Consider the following 18,640-nt stretch of genomic DNA (forward strand, 5'->3'; position numbering starts at 1 on the left):
AATTAACAATTTACAGTTCGTTACAAGATTTGGGCTTCGAGCCCAAAGTTTAATTTCCGAGCTCTCAGCTCACAACCACAATTGCTAAAGGGCAGAAAACCCCTAAATGCATGGAGCCCTTGTTCCCAACTTTTAACTCAAGCCTCCCAGAGGCAACTTTCACACACAAGAAAGAGCAGACCCGCTCTCAAAGTCTTCATGCCTACTTTACACTAACTGCCCTCAACGCACACATATAATGGCACAGGGGTACCTCGTACCCAATCTACTGGACCTTCACAAGAAGAAAACAAAACATCAGGTTCAGTTACTGGCCCAAAGTACAGAAGGGATTGGAGGCGTAAACTTGCACTCCTAAATACACTTTTAAAACCTAAGTGGCTCTCGGCCGAACCACAGGGGCTAATCCCAAGCTAAGGAGGTGACCCGTATGAGAAACTTTAATATTTTAAGGAAGGGAAGAAACGGTTATGAAAACGTAGTCACCTCAATTTCAAAATGAAGGGGAGTTCGAGAGGGTAAAGCACTCTCTATCCCCGCTTTACAGTAAAAGAGATTTGTAGATTTTACATAGACAGAAAAGGAATTTACATTTTAAAAAGGTAGGTTACATACTAAAGGTTTCGAACCCTCCCCCAGAGTTAAACTGCTGAGCTAGCAAGAAATGAAGATGTTAAAAGGACATTACCTTCTTGAAGAGCTGCTGGTTGAAGAAAGAGGCGCTTCCCGCACCCTGCTACATATCCACACACTGAATTAGATATTATACTAGTGGCCCCGAGACAAGAAAAACAGCAGTTTTATACCCTCGTGGAAAATTCGAGACCTCTCGGAATGAGTAGACACACCCTCTCACTTTTATTGGATAGCTTAGAGCAACATATCCATATCGAAGAAGAAAGCAATGATTGGAGGAAAATTAATTACAGAAATTAGTGATTGGTTAAATTCAAAACAGGCGGAAAGAAAGGATCAATGTTGCCAACCCACAAACCACAGAACAAAATTTAGTAAAAACAAAACTTAGGAATAGAACATTTCTTCAAGAAGGTACATTCCTTTACACCAGAGTGCATGATCATAGTTTTTTGTAGAGACATCTGGTAGATAACGTCCAAACTTCTTGATCAATAACCAACAAAACCATATCAAAATTCACACAGAGCCATCTTCGGAGAAGCCGTTGAGTTAATACAGTTTTTTAAAGTTCAGGCTTTCTCCTGTAGAGGAGTTACAATTGGTGCAATATTTGAACAAGCGGTGTGGAGGTGTACCACCCGGTACAGTTTGTTTAGTATTTTCTTTCATTTCTTTTTTTTGCTAGGGGCTTTACGTCGCACCGACACAGATAGGTCTTATGGCGACGATGGGATAGGAAAGGCCTAGGAGTTGGAAGGAAGCGGCCGGGGCCTTAATTAAGGTACAGCCCCAGCATTTGCCTGATGTGAAAATGGGAAACCACGGAAAACCATCTTCAGGGCTGCCGATAGTGGGATTCGAACCTACTATCTCCCGGATGCAAGCTCACAGCCGCGCGCCTCTACGCGCACGGCCAACTCGCCCGGTGTTTTTTATTTAAAATTGGCACTAAAATGTTCAATTTTTCCTTCTTCTTATCATAGGTCTCAGTATGAACTATCGGCATCAGAAATGTGTTCTTGCATGCAATCCAAATAATTCAAATGAAACTATCAGGGCAGGTAAGTTGGACCCCGATAGCTCATCCTGAGACGTTGGGCCACACATGACAAACGCTAAGAAAAATTATCCATTTTGGCCCTGGTTCGAAGAAAAAAAGGTACAACACGTAAAACGTGAACAGTGCCGCATATATTCAGAATTTTTGTATGTATACTAAAATGGCTATCACCTATTGATAAGTATACAAGAAAAACTTTGTGGTGGTACCAGCAAACAATTAGGTAAATGACCACTTTTTATATTACCTTCCACGAGTTAAAATTCGTAACTTCTACTCACTGAAATCAGGCGACATATATCCTATTACACGCGAGAGCTCAGGAAGAAGCTCTAGTGACACAATTTTAGGTTCTAGATGGCATTTCGTGATTACTTTATGCGATCCTAAACGTTTGACCGGTACTGTATGTGGGAAAAGGAAATTATAAAGAATAGCACTTACTAAAAGTAAGAAAATAAAGCAAGAACTAAGTCAAGAACTGCGTTGTACTGTGTTAAGTTGCATGTGAATCTGATTACCTTACAATAGATGAACTGAGTCTTACTCAGCTACCGGAAATCCGTAGCCGTATGTGGAGAATTCACGGTGTCTATTGTAAGTTAAGGAAAAATCTGTTCGGACTCATAACAAACAAATACTCAGGGTAAAGTACTTGTCCTGGACAATAAAACGCTGTTACTGCCTAGGACTGCATAAATATATTTCTTTTCTTCAACTACACTTTGGAGAATAGGGGGAAATAGTAATTAATGTTATGTTTAATGTACTATTAGATATATTTCATAAAATTTTCTTGATCATAATAGTGGAGTCCTGCGCAGTCATAATGTCCTCGCTTTGACATCTAGGTGTTCATCCACCTTAGACATTCACCTACACTGCTGCTGCCCACCAATAGGAGGCAGCCGCTCCTAACTTGGAGAACAGACGCTGCTTTATGGGTTTAGGTGGCTTTTCCTCCGCCCTGGAGACCATCATCCCACATAAAGGGACTCATCCGCCCGAAGGGGTTGGTCCTCTTAGGGAACTGAGTTATTTATCGCCTCTCAACACTCGGCGTTGAGTCGTTGGCTGTACGGTCTACTTCATTACCGTAACAGAAGCTCTCGTGTTGGCGAAGAATCTCACGAATACCAGGGAGTGCAACAATCACCAATAAGGCAATTTTTAGAGTGCATCAAGCCCCGTATGTGATTATGAAGCTGAGACTAGCATACTTTGACCACGTTTTGCGATCAGATGCTGTGCAAAAAGCAATTATGCTAGAAGTGATCAGCGGTACAAAAAGACCATATCACCAGAGGACTCGTTGGTTAGACGCCATTAAAACAGACACATCCCTCACACTGGGACAAGCAAAGTAGGCGGTGTGGAACAGGACCACATGGAGAACGCTAATTCATAGAATCGTCGATGGTCGGATTCGACTGAACGGATGACAACATCAAATAAATTTAAATGTGATAAGGAAAGCATTCATGTATCAGAATTATATGAACTGCCAAAAATGATTTTAAAATGCTATTTATTTGGAGCGTCGACATATGAAGATCTTTTGCCCCTACTTTAAACCATATGTTATGAACCTGCATGTATTTGGAAACTGCGGAAGTGTAAAGCGTTGAATGCGAGGAACATTAAAGGACGACACAAACACCCAGTCCCCAGGCCAGGGATATTAATCACGTAGAATTAAAAACCCTGACCCGGCCGGGAATCGAACCTGGGGCCGGATGCCATAAATCATTATTCTCTCCCAGTACCATGCTAAGGGATGGGAGTATCCTATTCTAATCACGTACGTTGAGTGGACCTCGAACCAATACTCTGATCTACGTAAAAACCCCTCATCTGGACGGGAACATGGAGTCAGGTACATCTTCACCTCGGCGCCGGCGCAGTGGTTGGGCGTACATAGAATTGTAGTGAAAATATTCGAATGTCACGCGATTGCTGAACAATTCATCGTGTTCACGTGTTTGTCTACTCAAGTATAAAGTCACTTCGCATCCTCGTACTCCGAGTTGACGAGCGGGCCTCCTTTAGGTTAGCTACAGTTCACACTTGACGGAGCCCCACAGACAGAGATTAAGTCTGCCGAGATTCGAGCTTACTCTGCCGTAATATGACGTCATTCCTCCGCAACACGAGCCAAACGAAGCTGCTTAATTGCTTTCTGTTCTGTAAGGTGAAGGATGCGGAAGTCGGTGTCTTCCTCTTCATTTGCCGAGACAAAGTGACAAGCCAGAGGGGAAATTGAAATTTTAAACACACCGAGATGATAACATGAGCGTCAGGCACTTCACTCCCAGGGCAAGCATGCATTATCAATAGAGACGGCATTTTTAGACAGCAATACGTTAGAACAGAAACTTTCTCAAGGCGAAAAGTGAATAAAATCCTTAAAACTATGATTTATTAACGTGGACTTACAACGAGCACATGGAGAGAGATGTTTGGGTAGAACGAATAATCGCCGAGATATTTACGTTTAATTTCTGAACTGGTAGATAAACCAATGGGATACCTGTTGCAAAGTAACATTGAAATTCTCAAACGTAGTTTCCATGAAAGAGCGCTTCCAAATAAGCCAAAATTTGAGCTAAGTATGTGACGAAGATGAGGGTGTCCTTGTCGTTGTATAGATGTTAGGCCCCTTAAAACACATCAACAAATTTAATAATGGAAAAGAAGAATTTAATTAGAATTCTGCAAAAGCGCGCAAAAGAAAGAGTTAAAAGATGGATGATGAGGAATAATATGAACGAAACGAAAAAGCGTATTAGGCGTTGCTATGAGAAACTAAAACAGCGAAAACTATTTACAATATGTAACTGTAAAGATACTCACAAAATTGCTCCCTAACATTTAAGTTATGTCTCTTATTTCTTGTATTACAGACCCATACTACAGGGAGTTATTGGCCACATTCCAACATTGCTAACGAATAGCAAATTCATTACCCACGTAACATTTGTCTTTCATTTCTAATAAGGAAGTCTAATAATAAAAATGTTATTGGCTTTACGCAACACTAACTAATTTTGCGGTTTTCGGAGACGCCGAATTACCGAAATTTAGTCCCGAATGAGGTCTTTTACGTTCCAGTAAGTAAACCGACACGAAGCTGACGTATTTGAGCATGTTTGAATACCACTGGACTGAGCGAAGTTGGGGTTAGAAGGCCAGCGCCTCAACCGTCTGAGCCACTCAGCCCGGCGATAAGTAAGTCTGCGAAACACTCAAAACACTGTCAGCATACCGTACCGCATTTTCCTTTTCTCTGAAATAGCTTTTTGTGTGGAGAATAAGTCTCAAAAGCATTTAGTTGAATTCAGTACTATATGCACCAGTAAACCTCTAGCATATCCGCGTCAGGTACTACGCCCGCTTTTTTCAACTTCACTGAAGTCTTTACGTTTAGTTTGTCAGGCAGTTGATAGTATCATACTTAGAAACATTGTAGAAGGCTGTGAAACGTCAAGCAAGCCGATCGCCGCGGAGTGTTTTTACTTGAGAAATACCGTGCGAAATTTAGCGTTGTGAAGTTCAATCGTCATCTCCTAGACTTACATTTTCTATGAGGAACGGTGGCGACAATTCGGGCGGTCGAGGGAGGGAAGGCAGTCACCGAGCTCCCCGCCAAATTTCTGGAGAAAACATTACATTTGTATTCCATTTTGGATGCCTGAAAGTAGGAAGCATAGGAATTATTTTAAAAAGCCATTTGTACAAGTCCTCCTGTCTAATCAGCTAATTCGTTCCTTTATTTTCTATTAACAAACCCGGGTATCTGTACTGTCTGCAGATATTTTGCCCTTCCCCCACCCCCAACTTCAAATTCCCAATGATGATAAATGTACCTTTTTCTCTGAACTTCCAACAGTATCAACCTGAACATTGTGAGAAAAGCAGAATAAATCGTACACTTTCGTGTAAAGAAATTGCAAAATATGGCATTTTATGTATGTAGAGTATAATAATGTATGTATACTTCTGAAGTTTTAGAAATGAACATTTCCTTTATTTTAATAAATCGTGGTAGACATACAATTCAAAACGTCTGCAGGCTTTAAACCATCTAGACCTTAGAAATAGCAAAAAAAAAAAAAAAAAAATGTAAGCCCCATGCCTTCGGCGTGGCTGAGAAAAAGATACATCATTATAACCGTGATGCAATTTTGGAAAAAATAACTGTTACCAAATACATTTTATACAAATCAACTGATTAATGTTTATAGCTAAGAACAATGTCCAGCGTCCAACGTTTCCTGATTCTAACTCAAATAGTGTTCACGTTACAAAGAATTTAAAAAAATCAAGGAATTTTCGTGCACATCTCCCAACCAGCCAGCGACGGTTATGCTATGAGATTTGCATAAACATTAGGCGTACGGCCTATCAGAACCCCTATAATGTATGTTAATCTCGCTACATTATGGAAGGGCGCGCTGGACGACATTGCCTGCTAACTAGTTCAGTTTTGTTACAAGCCTGCTATTGCCTAAAATCTAGGGGTTCTAATCATCAATTAAGGTGAAAAACTCGAAATTGAGATTTTTTAGAAGTTTACAATAATTATAGAGAACACTAAAACTTTGAAACGTATCATAATTTTACAAATGGGCAATTAAAGAGATTTCAGTCACATTCAAACGACACATCAAATTTTACAGAGATTTACATTTGAAGCCATCGCTGAATCAGTTATTTTTAGAAACGTCACATGCCTAGAAATGCCAATTTTCCGGGGCAAAATCTTATTTAAGAGGCAGACTTGCTATTCACTTTAAATGTAAGGAATTTGGCCGTTATTATTTATGGTTTTGGGACTAAAGGAGCAAGTTCGGAATGTTGTAATTGTAACCTGGAATACTGGAACCCTAAAAATAAGATCGTAAGCACATGACATGCCTAAGAGGAAAATACATGTTCATATTATTGCAATTCTTTAAATAGGTCATAATTGTGAAAGTGATTCAGAGACGCCTTGTCCTGCGATGCAGTAGTTTACAATACCATTATTCAGAAATTGCATTCCTTTTCATAATCGCTGTACGCTTTCATTCCTCCTTCATGATAGGTAATATGTTTTGTATCTTATTTTAATAACTATCAAGAAGACTGTATTCCATCACCTTATAAAAGCCTCCGTAGTAGTTCTTTATATCGCTGTACTTTGAAATTCTCAAAATTGTTGATTGTGGCATAAATTGAAGTAATTGAAGTAATAGCCATCTGTTGTTTCGGTGAGAAATGAAACTATATAAAACACTTATCAATATTTATACAGAACGATTGACTCCGGATAACGTGGTGCTGTGTAAAGCTAGCAGAAGATTTGTGGCACTAATATCAGTTGCGGGTTTGTCACGAAACTTGTTTGTGGAACTAAGTCAGTGCGTTACCAGCTGTTACCATTCTTCATGAGGATAGTTGTTGTAAATATCCTAACGAAATAACATAAGGAGAGCTGTCTGTTATGACTTCCAGCATTGAGACTGAAAATCTCTGTAAATGAACTAAGCACCTCGACAAGCCTGTATTTGAAGCCGGCGCGACTCTAAGCACCTTGATTTCACACTTGACACCCCTGTGTTTGCGGGCGGTAGAATACATCCACGGTAACCCCTGCCTGTCGAAAGAGCAGTATCAAGGGCTCTAAACTTTGGAGCGAAGTTTGGCGATGGCCATTCATGTGCGTGAATCTAGCATTGTTTCCACTTGTCTTAGTCTCTTCTATTTCATCTTTCCTATGTTACCTCCCTCGGTCGTCCCCAATCCCGACAATATAAAAGGTGTTGTTTTGGAACTTCACGCCATACAAGGCCCTTGAGTTTCCTTGGATGATACACTCAATTTTCGAAGTGTCAGATCTCTTCCAAATTTACCTTTGATAACTGTTAATTATGGGTGGTTCCCCACTTGCACTTCCCCTTAAAACTATAATCACCACCGCGATCAGCACTACCACTATCGCCCACGCCATCATTGAACCTCCATGCCTAAATTCTAATTCGCTTGAGTAACATATGTGTGACATGACCGGAGTTGAGAAGCAGTCGAGTACAAGTAATCGTTACTTGAACAAAAATGTAGTTTCTACTTGATGTTTTCTTCTTGGAAGAAAATTGCTGTCATTACGATATATTCTAGTAACAGATGCACATCGCTGGAAGCAGAACCAGTAGCTGTACAACTTCTGGGTGACTTAGTTTCTTACCTCTCCGTTGTCGACAAGTTGGCCGTGCGGTTAGGGTCGCGCAGCTGTGATCTTATATTCGAGAGATAGTGGATTCGAACCTCACTGTTGGCAGCCCTGAAGATGGCTTTCCGTGGTTTCCAATTTTCACAAATGGTAAAAATTCCAGGGCCACTTCCATCTGTGTCAGTACGACGTAAAGCAACTTGTAATAAAACTGCCCAATACTTTGAAAAAATCATCCACAAACTAACGACATTCTTAAAATTAAACACGGGTATTTCTCAAGTGCCCCTGTAGGGCGTGTTTTCAATTAATGTAAAGATGTACTCCTTCTTCTCCAGTCCCGAGTCTTCGAGGATTAGTGATGAGCCTTTTAAGACGAATTAATTCGCCCATTAAATGGCAAAATGGCTAAATGTCATGAACGAAAATAATAATGATATAAAAAGTTAATTTCGAAAGTGCCGAGGTACCACGTTTACTCTGATATAGTGATGTACTATATCTATATGCTGAAATAAAAACAAAAAGTTCTGAAGTTCACCAGGAAGAGAAGAATATTTATGAACAATTCATCCCATATCAGAGTGAGAGACATAATATTCTCCCAGGAAAGTGGTCCGTGGTAAGCATACGTGGAAAATATTTAAAATGTTTTGAATCCAGCACACGACTTTGAAAAAAAAAATGCCATTTTAAAAGACTCGGTGACAATGTTAAATTTTGACTTACACTATTCCTAAATCATTTATTGCTTCCATTCTGCGCACTATTTTTAACATTTTCGGCTATAATTGCGTAAATTCTAAAATGTCAGGATCTTGTTGTCATTCATTCTTTGATAACTGATATATTTCGAAAAATATATATGCCTGGCACAGTTTAGAACTATTGCAGCCCAATGTGGATAGCAAGTCAGTGATTTACTTAACACTAGCTCTCTCTCTCTCTCTCTACAGTAATTTTAATTCAAAAAATATTTCTCAGTTGACTGTAATCGTGTCCCATTACATTTTTCCTGTACTCTTCCCATTACCGGTGCGATCACACAGCTGGTTCATCCATCAAATTCATTCCTAACGTAGTTTTTTCTCTCTTTGAAATTAGTACCCTCCTGCTTTTGTTTTCACCTCCTTGTACCAGCAATCAATCTCCCTACTGTTAGATCATCAGCCCCACGATTACTTATATCCTCAAAAGATCCTCCATCAGCTGTCAGAGATGGCCTAGGCATCACTGAGCAGAGGCAACAACCTCTGTGAGTGGGGCTGTCCAGTGCCTGTCATAAGAGGTAACTGAAAGGGGAACCAGGGGTTCTTAACTTGGAATTGTGGATTGGTGAACTCGCGGCCCCTTGACAAAATATAACGATCTCCAGGATTTTTAACTACATTTTCGACTTGTTCTGACCACTTTAAGACTTTTCTAATAGTAACACCTAAGTACTTACAACTATCAACTTCAACAACACTTTCCTCTCCATGTTCGTAATCCATCTTTTATGTTCTTTCTTTTTACTGAAAAACATTTTCTCGTTCTTTCCTCTGTGGTTTTTCGTTCAAATTTCACACGTCCATTTCCCAGTCGTATCTAAATCCTGTACTCTGCAGAGAAGCGCTGTTCCGATTTGATCGAATCATGAAAAGTAAGAAGTAGCTAGGCTCCTTTACGACCACGACGGTATTACGTATTCGAGACCTAGGGATCCTTTGATTTCTGCGCCCTGCGTGGCTATACCCTTTCTTCAAGTGATACCTTCTATCTTCCAAAAGTCGGACCTGCCCGGTTGCCCTACTGATAAATATTAACAGGGAACGGTAGCCCAATTGTTTTTGCTATTGAAACAGTAATCATCAGCAAAGGTGTACTAGAGAAATACTTTCCCTTTGTTATCCTCGCCGTGCCAGAAGTTCATATTACATATCAATCTGTCAAGTTCACCGACGTGTTTACACCAACCAACCTCATGAAACAGTTTTCACACAACTAATGTTAGTAGTGGTGATTGGGACTTAGAATTTGTGGTGGTGGTGGTGGTGGTTGTGGTGGGGGGGGGGGGCAGAATTGTGCAGACAACAGCCAGTATCCGGGTTTTGGAGCGTATAGCGGGCGTGTGGGGGGACGGTGTATATACATCAAAACTGAAAAAGTAACAAAATTTAAGTTTCTTATGCTTTGTGAGAGAATTTTGACAGTAAACGGAGAGGTAAAGGTTGACAGAGTACCAACTTAAGTATTACAATTAAATGAAGTGCGGCTTGGTTATGAAATTAAAAACTCAGTTAGTATATGACTACACACAGAAACTAACTGAGTGCCAGGCGAATGTCCATGACCTTGGCTAAACAATATTCCACTGCTACCCTTCCTCATAGTACACGCGAAGTATCCACTAATTGCTGTGGCGATATACAAATAGGTTAGCCACGACGAACGGTATTTATACGTATTTATGCTACTAATTTTGTTAATAACTAAAGAAAAATAAGTAAAGAATTATCTAATAAGATTACAGGCCATATAATAATTGCTTGTTTTAAATAATTCCTAGGTTCATCCGACTAAAATGTAATAAATTATTATGTTTTCTCTACCTTAATCGCCGCTGATACTGACTGTATAAGGCACTGAAACAAATTCCGTTCACTCAGTTCATTTTGCATCTGAACACCCCAACGAAACTTCTTCAGGTGATTTGTCACATTACGCAACGATATATTCGTTACTTGAGCTATTTTTCCGTCTGTGACCCTCGGGTTACTTTCAATCAACTCCTTCAGCTTCTCTTCGTCTGTAAAAGTGGGTTTTCCGGTACCATGTTTGTCGTTTGAGGAGCGAATTCCAGTTGGAAACCTAGAAATTCATTTCTGGCATGTTCGATCGGTTATCGCATTTTCACAGTAAGCAGCACAAGTTTTTATCCAAGTTGTAAGGCATCGTTGTCCTTGCGATAATAAAAGAGATTAATGTGGAAGAAATGCTCATTTAATCTGTCCATGTGTGTAATACTAGCGCACACAAACTGCAGCAGATGCCAGCAAGGTTACTGACAGTCAGGTGAGCTCACCAGACAAAAACATTGTCACCCCATTGAACACGCAGAGATGGCACAGCGAGCGAGTTCCGTGCTCATAAGGCGCGAGCATAAGGCAGTAGCTATCAGTGATGTTTCCAGCGGACAGTGTATGTCAACATGTGTAGATATAAGGATGTGTCAGAATGGCAAAAAGGGACAATCGTGTTTGGCCCTAACCATGGACGTACTGTGCGTGATAGTGTTTCGCAGCGGACTCTTCAACGTGTTTACGAGCAGTGGTGTACTACACGTGGCCACGAAACATGAAGTCAGTGTCAGAATTGTGCTTGGGAAAAGATCCTCACTGAGAAAGTCCGGAGATATGTTTCACGCCTTGTGAATCAAAATCACTTGCAAACCCAACAAGAATGGCTGCAGTCAGTGAGTGAAGGTCCATTGCGTCGGGAACAGAAGGCAACGAATATTCGGAGTCGGTCACCTGGCACGAGGCCATTGCTCACACAGCCGCATAAAGTTGCGCGTTCTCAATGGACTAGAAATCATCAAACGAGGGCAGTAACTGACTGGCAGATCGTAATGCGGTCTTAAGAATCACTTTCTGCCTGTATTACAACGACGCACGTAGTTGAGTTCACCGAAGGCTAGATGAAGCAATTCATCCTGGATGAGTGGAAGGTCAGGTTCGAGCCAGAGGTGTGTGTGTGTGTGTGTGTGTGTGTGTGTGTGTGATGCTTTGGGGGTGTATTTCGTATCATACATTGGCCTCGTTTACAGATTTTTGAAGATGACAATAGCAAAGTTCATCGAGCTGGACGCATATGTCACTGGTTTAATGGACATTTACCCACATCATTACATCTCGATTGGCCTCCAATATCACCTGACTTGAACCACATTGAAAATCTGTGGGACATGTTGGAACAGGGATTAAAACGCCGTTATCACCAACCCAAAATTTGGTGGCGTTGCGCGATCAGTTCCAGAGTGAGTGGCTTAACCTGAATGCGACGTACCAACACAACCCTGAGGACTCATTTCCTAACCAAATTCTGATGGTTATCAAGTCCAGTGGCGCAGTTACACGGTGTTAAACGATGCTTGCAATGATTCCTCCAGGAGTGGCTAACTCTCAGTCCGGTGGCTTACACACTGAACAGCTGGTTGTGGGTCGTTCTGCCCTGTCTACTGGAATGAGTGATGCGACAACTGCCCTCTCGCTGCCGTAGAGCGTGTTGTAGCCTCCCCGGGCTGTATATTCCCGATGCGACAACTGCTCTAACACTCTCGTAGAGCGGGTTGTAGCCCCCGCAGGCTGAATATTCCTGATGCGACAACTGCACTATCTCTACTGTACAGCAGGTTGTAGCCGCCCAGACTACTGCTCTATTGCCGCAGTAGAGCGGGTTGTGTCCTCTCCAGGCTGAATATCCGTGATGCGGTAACTGCCCTATCACTGTCGTAGAGCAGGTTGTAGCCTTCGCAGGCTGAATATTCCTGATGCGGCAACTGCTCTGTAGCTGCTGTAGAGTGGGTTATAGGGACCCCAGGCTGAATATTCCTGCTTGGTATGGATTAAAATGCGAACGGATTTATGCCCCCACCTAATCAACACAATGTCTCACATTTTTCACAGTAAACGGATTTGTAATTCTCCGAACAATTACATTCTTGAAGTCAAGTAGTTAAGATAAGTACAAAACATGTCAGTCGAGGGATACAGTACTTTGTATGCATGACCCTGTTCGTTTCATCACAATCAATCACAAGCCGTGACAAGAGTTAACTTTACACCAGTCTTGGTGACACTGATGGAAGAGAGTTTTAAATGTTTAATAGCTTGGCTTTTTCATCACATTTATAAATGAACACAACATCATAATGCCACCTCGCGTTACACTTGCGGTATGAATATTACAGAAACATGCACGTTAGACTGTAATATATTGCAGCGGTTTTTCATACATATGCCTTTCTGTGATTTTGAAGGATGTTTCAGTGTTTCACACAGTTCGCAGCACACTGCCCGAACACTCCGCCCCAACCGCTCATGCAAGCTGACCCAACACCCCTGGGGCACTTCAGAGAGTTTCCGCTTATATCGCGGACTAAGGAAAGTGAAAGGAGGTCACTGATGCATCCAGCCAGGGGCCACGGATGGACCACGGCTCTATATCTCTGCAGTGGGGAGACGGGGAGGTGTTTGTCGCCACCGTCAGTAGGCATCAGGATGGTCCTCCGTGGTTCCCCATTCTCCTGCGCTAAGGTGCTAGTATAGGCCCCCTCACCTTCTCCAAGCATCTCCTCCACCACTTCATGCGGACCATCGTGCCATTTCAGGGTAAGGAATGAGGGCATGTTGAGGAAATATGAAGTTAAATGTTTCACTCGAGTTAGCTTTCTGATGCTATTATTATAATTACTATTGTTGCTACGGAAATATTATGGAACGCAGGGTGAAAGAAGGTGCGGGAATGAATGGATGGATATTGGAATGTCAGAAGATTAGTGTAAAACTTAAAAATTGGAGCTATATTTCTTCCAGATATCTTTTTGGGTTATTTTCAAAAGTTTCAAAAGTTAAACTTTACATTTTACCTCATAAGCTTGGGTAACAATTTTAGAACATCAGAACTGTAAAATAATAACCAATTATCAACCTTGAGCTTGTAACTTTCTAATTACAAATTTTACGTGAGCGCTGCAGCTCCTTTCAATCAACAACAAAGGAGAAGAATCATCCAAATTATTACATCAGTGGAAGAGCTTCTCTGCTCTATAATTTTACATTTTAGTAGACTATTTTCGAAAATTCACACTTTTCAGGTCTATCAAAGGCACAACCTAAATTTCAACAAAATAATTAGTATTCACTGTCTTAACTGCTGACCAATATGATTGCCTAAAAATGAAATGAATTATGTTAACTCTAACAGGGATAACTAGTGCCCGTTCTACTTGGTCTTCGGGAAAAACAAAAGGTTAAAGTGATTGGCCGAAAATCAAAATTGTGAGGAGGCAAAAACTTGAGCTCCTTGAAATTTACATGAACTGCATCAAACCCTATTTGGTCTTATGGCCCGACGTTACAGAGGCTATGCCTATGCTATGGAGGTGACTAGATGGAGAAAAATATTTATGTTACATAAATTACTATACAGATTTCAAGGTTACAAAATCGTAGTCACCTTATGTCAAGTTGGGAAGGAATGTAAAACGATACCTGACTCTTTGTTCCTTAAGTTCGAATAAGTTCATTAAGCTTGTTTGAAATTTATATTAGAGACAATAAAGTTCCACTACTAAAGATTTGAAACCTTCCCCTCGTGCTAGCTTTTACGTTAAACAGGACCTGCTATTACCTTGAGTTAGTGCCTTTCCCGAAGATGGACGAGGGAGCCTTTCCGCCAACCTCCGTTACACTCTCTAGACTGGAGCGATGACTTAGGAAAACTCGTCCGAAATGTACCATCTTTTATAGTAGTGGGGAAGGCTCCAGAGAACTCTGAGCCAAGACTCTGACACACCCCCAATTCTCACTCGATAATCAAATAAATATCGAAATTTTAACATTGGTAAGTAAATTAATGTAGAAAATATTTGATTGGCCCACGCCTAAATCTGGCGAGAAGAGATAGAAGTGTTGATAACTTTTGAACATCAAAAGCAAACACTAAATATGCCAGTGTAGGAAACCTTAACGTTAAAAATTCATCTTCAAATTTATTAGTTAATCTTTACCCCAGAGGGCACAACCTAAGCTGGTGGTAGAGATATCTGTCGAAAAATGTCCAAACTTCTTTTACCAGTAGTTTGAAATTGTATGTTGCAGGTGGCGTTATCCAAGGCGCTTAATTTAAATGTGCGTGGAGGGTGTACCTCCGGTAAATTTATTATTTATATATATATATATAATTCGCTGGGGCCATCAAAGACCACGTTAAGTCTTGTTGGATTTGACACTGAACTTGGCCTTCTTTAGAGCCCAAATTTCCCTCATTCTTTGTGAGTGGACCTGCTTACGCTCCTCTGTCCAAGGGGCACCGTGTCTTCTCTTGGGTTGCTCGTCTCGGTTTAGCCCGTTCGTCAATATTTTCTTGCGGAAGAGATCTCTGTTAAGGGCGTCTTCAGCTGAGATATGTAGCATTTGCAGGTCTTCTTTGGTATTTCTAAACCAGGGAATTGTGGTTTTGGGCTTGAATCAAAACAGTGAAAGATTACTTTAGTTAAATTTCTTCCGTCCATTCTTTTCAGATGACCGTAAAATCGCGCCCGTCTTTTTCTGATTGTGTCGGTAATTTTCTCTATTTTGCTGTAGACTTCCTTGTTGGATCTCTTTTGATGGATTCCATTTCTGTACTTTGATCCCAAGATTCCTCTCACAATTTTGCGTTCTCTTTCCTTCAGTTCTTCAAGGAGTCCTTTGTTGGCATTTAGAGACAGGGTTTCGGCTGCATATAGAACTACTGGCTTCAGAACTGTTTCATAGTGACGTATCTTGGTGTTTTGTTAAAGGCATTTTTGTTGTAGATTGTGCGGGATGTTTGGTAGGCTATTTCCAGTTTGCGTACTCGCTCCAGAAGTGCTTCTTTGTCCAGTCCATTTTTCATGATGATCTCACCCAGGTATTTGAATTTGTCTACTCGGGTGATGTCCCCGTATTTTGTATGGAGTTTTGGTGGAGCCTCTTTGATGTTAGTCATTACTTCTGTTTTCTCAAACGATATCTGCAAACCAGTTTGTTCGGCAATTTCCTCTAAAATTTCAACTTGAGCTCTAGCGGTTTCTATGTCGGTTGAGAGAACAGCAATATCATCGGCAAATGCTTAGCAGTCTGTTGCGATCCCCTTGGATTTGGTTCCTATTCTCAATGGACTGTAGTTGGTTTTGCTGTAATCTCACCCGCCAGGTTCTGATGATCTTTTCAAGAACACAGTTGAAGAGTATCGGGGATAGCCCATCACCTTGTCGGACTCCTGTTTTGATGTCAAAGGAATGCGAGAGATATCCGTGGAACTTCACCTAGGATTTTGTATCGGTCAGGGTGGCTCTAATTAATGCCAGCAGTTTCAAATCAACTCCAAATTCATTTAAGATGTTTAGCAGGACTTCCCGGTCAATGGAGTAGTACGCTTTCCTAAAGTCCACAAAGACATACACATACTGCTTGGACCTTAGTGTACAATATCTGATGATCGTTTTGAGATTTTGGATCTGTTCAGCTGTTGAGCGACCTTTTCTGAACCCTCCTTGGTATTCACCTATTTGATGTTCGACTTGTGCTTCCAAACGCTCCAGGTTGGCAAGTGATAGAATTTTGTAAGTCACGGGTAGCAAAGATATTCCTCTATAGTTGTTGATGTTCTTCATGCTGCCTTTTTTGTGTAATGGATGGATCAAAGCTATTTTCCAATCTTCGGGTAGGGTCTCCTTGTTCCAAATTTCTTCTATTTGCTTTTGCAAGATATCAAGTGATTCTTCTGGGGCATATTTCCATAGTTCTGCTACTACTGAGTCTTCCCCCGGCGCTTTGTTATTTTTGAGACGGGCAATGTGGCGCTTGATTTTATATCTGTCGGGTGGTCTGGAATCTGGGTACCTGAGTAAGGGTTCCTTGGTCTCAATGGCGCTTTGCGGTTTAGAGCAATTAAGTAAATTCTTGAAGTAATCTGCCAGAATGCTGCAATTTTCTTCATTTGACGTCGCCAGTGTGCCGTCCTTTCGCTCAAAGCATAGAGATGGTGGTTTATAGCCAGTGATATTTGGAAGGAAATAACCTAGGGGAAGACGAAGCAACAGAGGGAGAGATATTTCTAAAGATAATGTAAAAAATGGAAGGATTCAAATCCTTAAATCGGTTGCAAATTTCGAACCTGTGAATGACAGATTGTCTATACTCACAATTAAATGCGCGAACAAAACCTGCGCCCTAGTTAACGCACATGCTCCTACAAACGATAAGAACAAGTCTGATCCAGACGAAGTTGATAATTTCTGGGACCTACTGGATGAAAAATTAAACAAAATCCCCAAACACCATGTCAAGCTTCTTTTGGGTGACTTCAATGCCCAACTAGGTCGTGAACAGAAGTACAAGAAAGTTATAGGAAATTACCCTGCTCACAAAAGAACCAATCCCAACGGCAAAAGACTGGTGTCCATTTGCGAAAATCACAACCTGCAGGTCATGTCGACCCACTTTCGCCATATCTTTTTAACAAGCATCAACCCGGATTCATGAAGTTAGATATTTGTAGATCTGTTTGCATAGCACTTTGTCATCCATTCTGCATAAATTTCCAAGAAAATATCAGTCACCTCATTCGCATTGTAACAGCTATGTTTACTATGTTCCGGTATATTTCATCATTACTTCTTGATTCCGTAGTTGATAGCGGAGCGAGTATTTTCCGTATAAGTCTTCTTTTCTGTACTCGCGTATAGGCATCCTGGCTTGACTACTCTGTTGTAGTGTAGTATTTTGAGGTGTTTAGATATATTTAGATCATTATTATTAGGACTATTATTAGTTTTATTGTACCAAGCGCCTTGTATGACGTCACTGACGGTACACTTTCTATTTCAACACACTCTATTTATACACATCCATAGCTGCAGCACCTTTGGCGACCAAGGCAACGACTAACGTGACGTCATTTCCGTCACACATTTTGTCATCTCACGTTACACAAATTTTCGGATGACCCGCAGCCGTAAGACGTAGTTATGACAAAATGTTATTATTGCAATGCGACAGCGGGTAGGTAAATAAGCACACAACTGGTGGCGTTTATTCTAGGATTTGTTAACTAGCTAATAACGGCTTACATAACTACACAAGCACACAATTACAACACTGCGCCGTGTCCCTCTGCTCTCAGTGCTCAGTCACGCTAGTTATTCACTCTATCGCTGATAACTATGACAATCTCCGTACTAGTTCTTTTGCAGCTGTCACTTCGACCGCAATGACACTCGCTGTTCGCTATCACAAACACACAAATTGCACGAGTGCAACACAGTCCTGCAATTATGTACGTGGTACACCGTCCCTAAATTCGTGAATGACCGCTCCCTTGTCACTCATCTGAACTGTCATCAATATAAACAAACTGACAGCACTTATTCGTCACTGTCCATTGACTGATCTGGTGTTCCATAGCAGCACTCACACAGTGATTGAAATGAGCTGAACCTCGGAAGCTCGTCCGGCCTGCCTTAAATTGGGAGGCACTCGTTCCAGATACTTCGCAAAAAGAGAGTACCCTGGAGTCCTCTGGTGTCCGAAAGTTCTGTGTCTGACTTCTAGTTCTTTTTCACACCGTCATGGAGGCCTGCAGTAAGATTACGGAGCAGTGGCATTAGGAACAGTCTGTATGGAACTGGCTCGTTCCTAACTAGTTCCTGGCGATACGGCGAGGTATTAAGGGCTGACCTACACCTTATTATTACACCTTTGCACATAGGAAAATGGTGTGTATTAAACTTTCTTTACGCAGCAATGGAAATGAATACTGAAGGAAACTTACTACCACGAACACATTACTCCTTAATAATATGCCTACGTATTTAGAAATCATATAAACCCGGGCCATTGTGTATATATATATTATTCAAATTTGCGCGGTATCTTGACTACTACTTTACCGTTTCCCTGATAATTTACACACACACATGAATATTTTTCTATGATTCCTAT

The sequence above is a fragment of the Anabrus simplex genome, chromosome 1, assembly GCF_040414725.1.
Source record: "Anabrus simplex isolate iqAnaSimp1 chromosome 1, ASM4041472v1, whole genome shotgun sequence".
NCBI classification, from domain to species: Eukaryota; Metazoa; Arthropoda; class Insecta; order Orthoptera; family Tettigoniidae; genus Anabrus; species Anabrus simplex.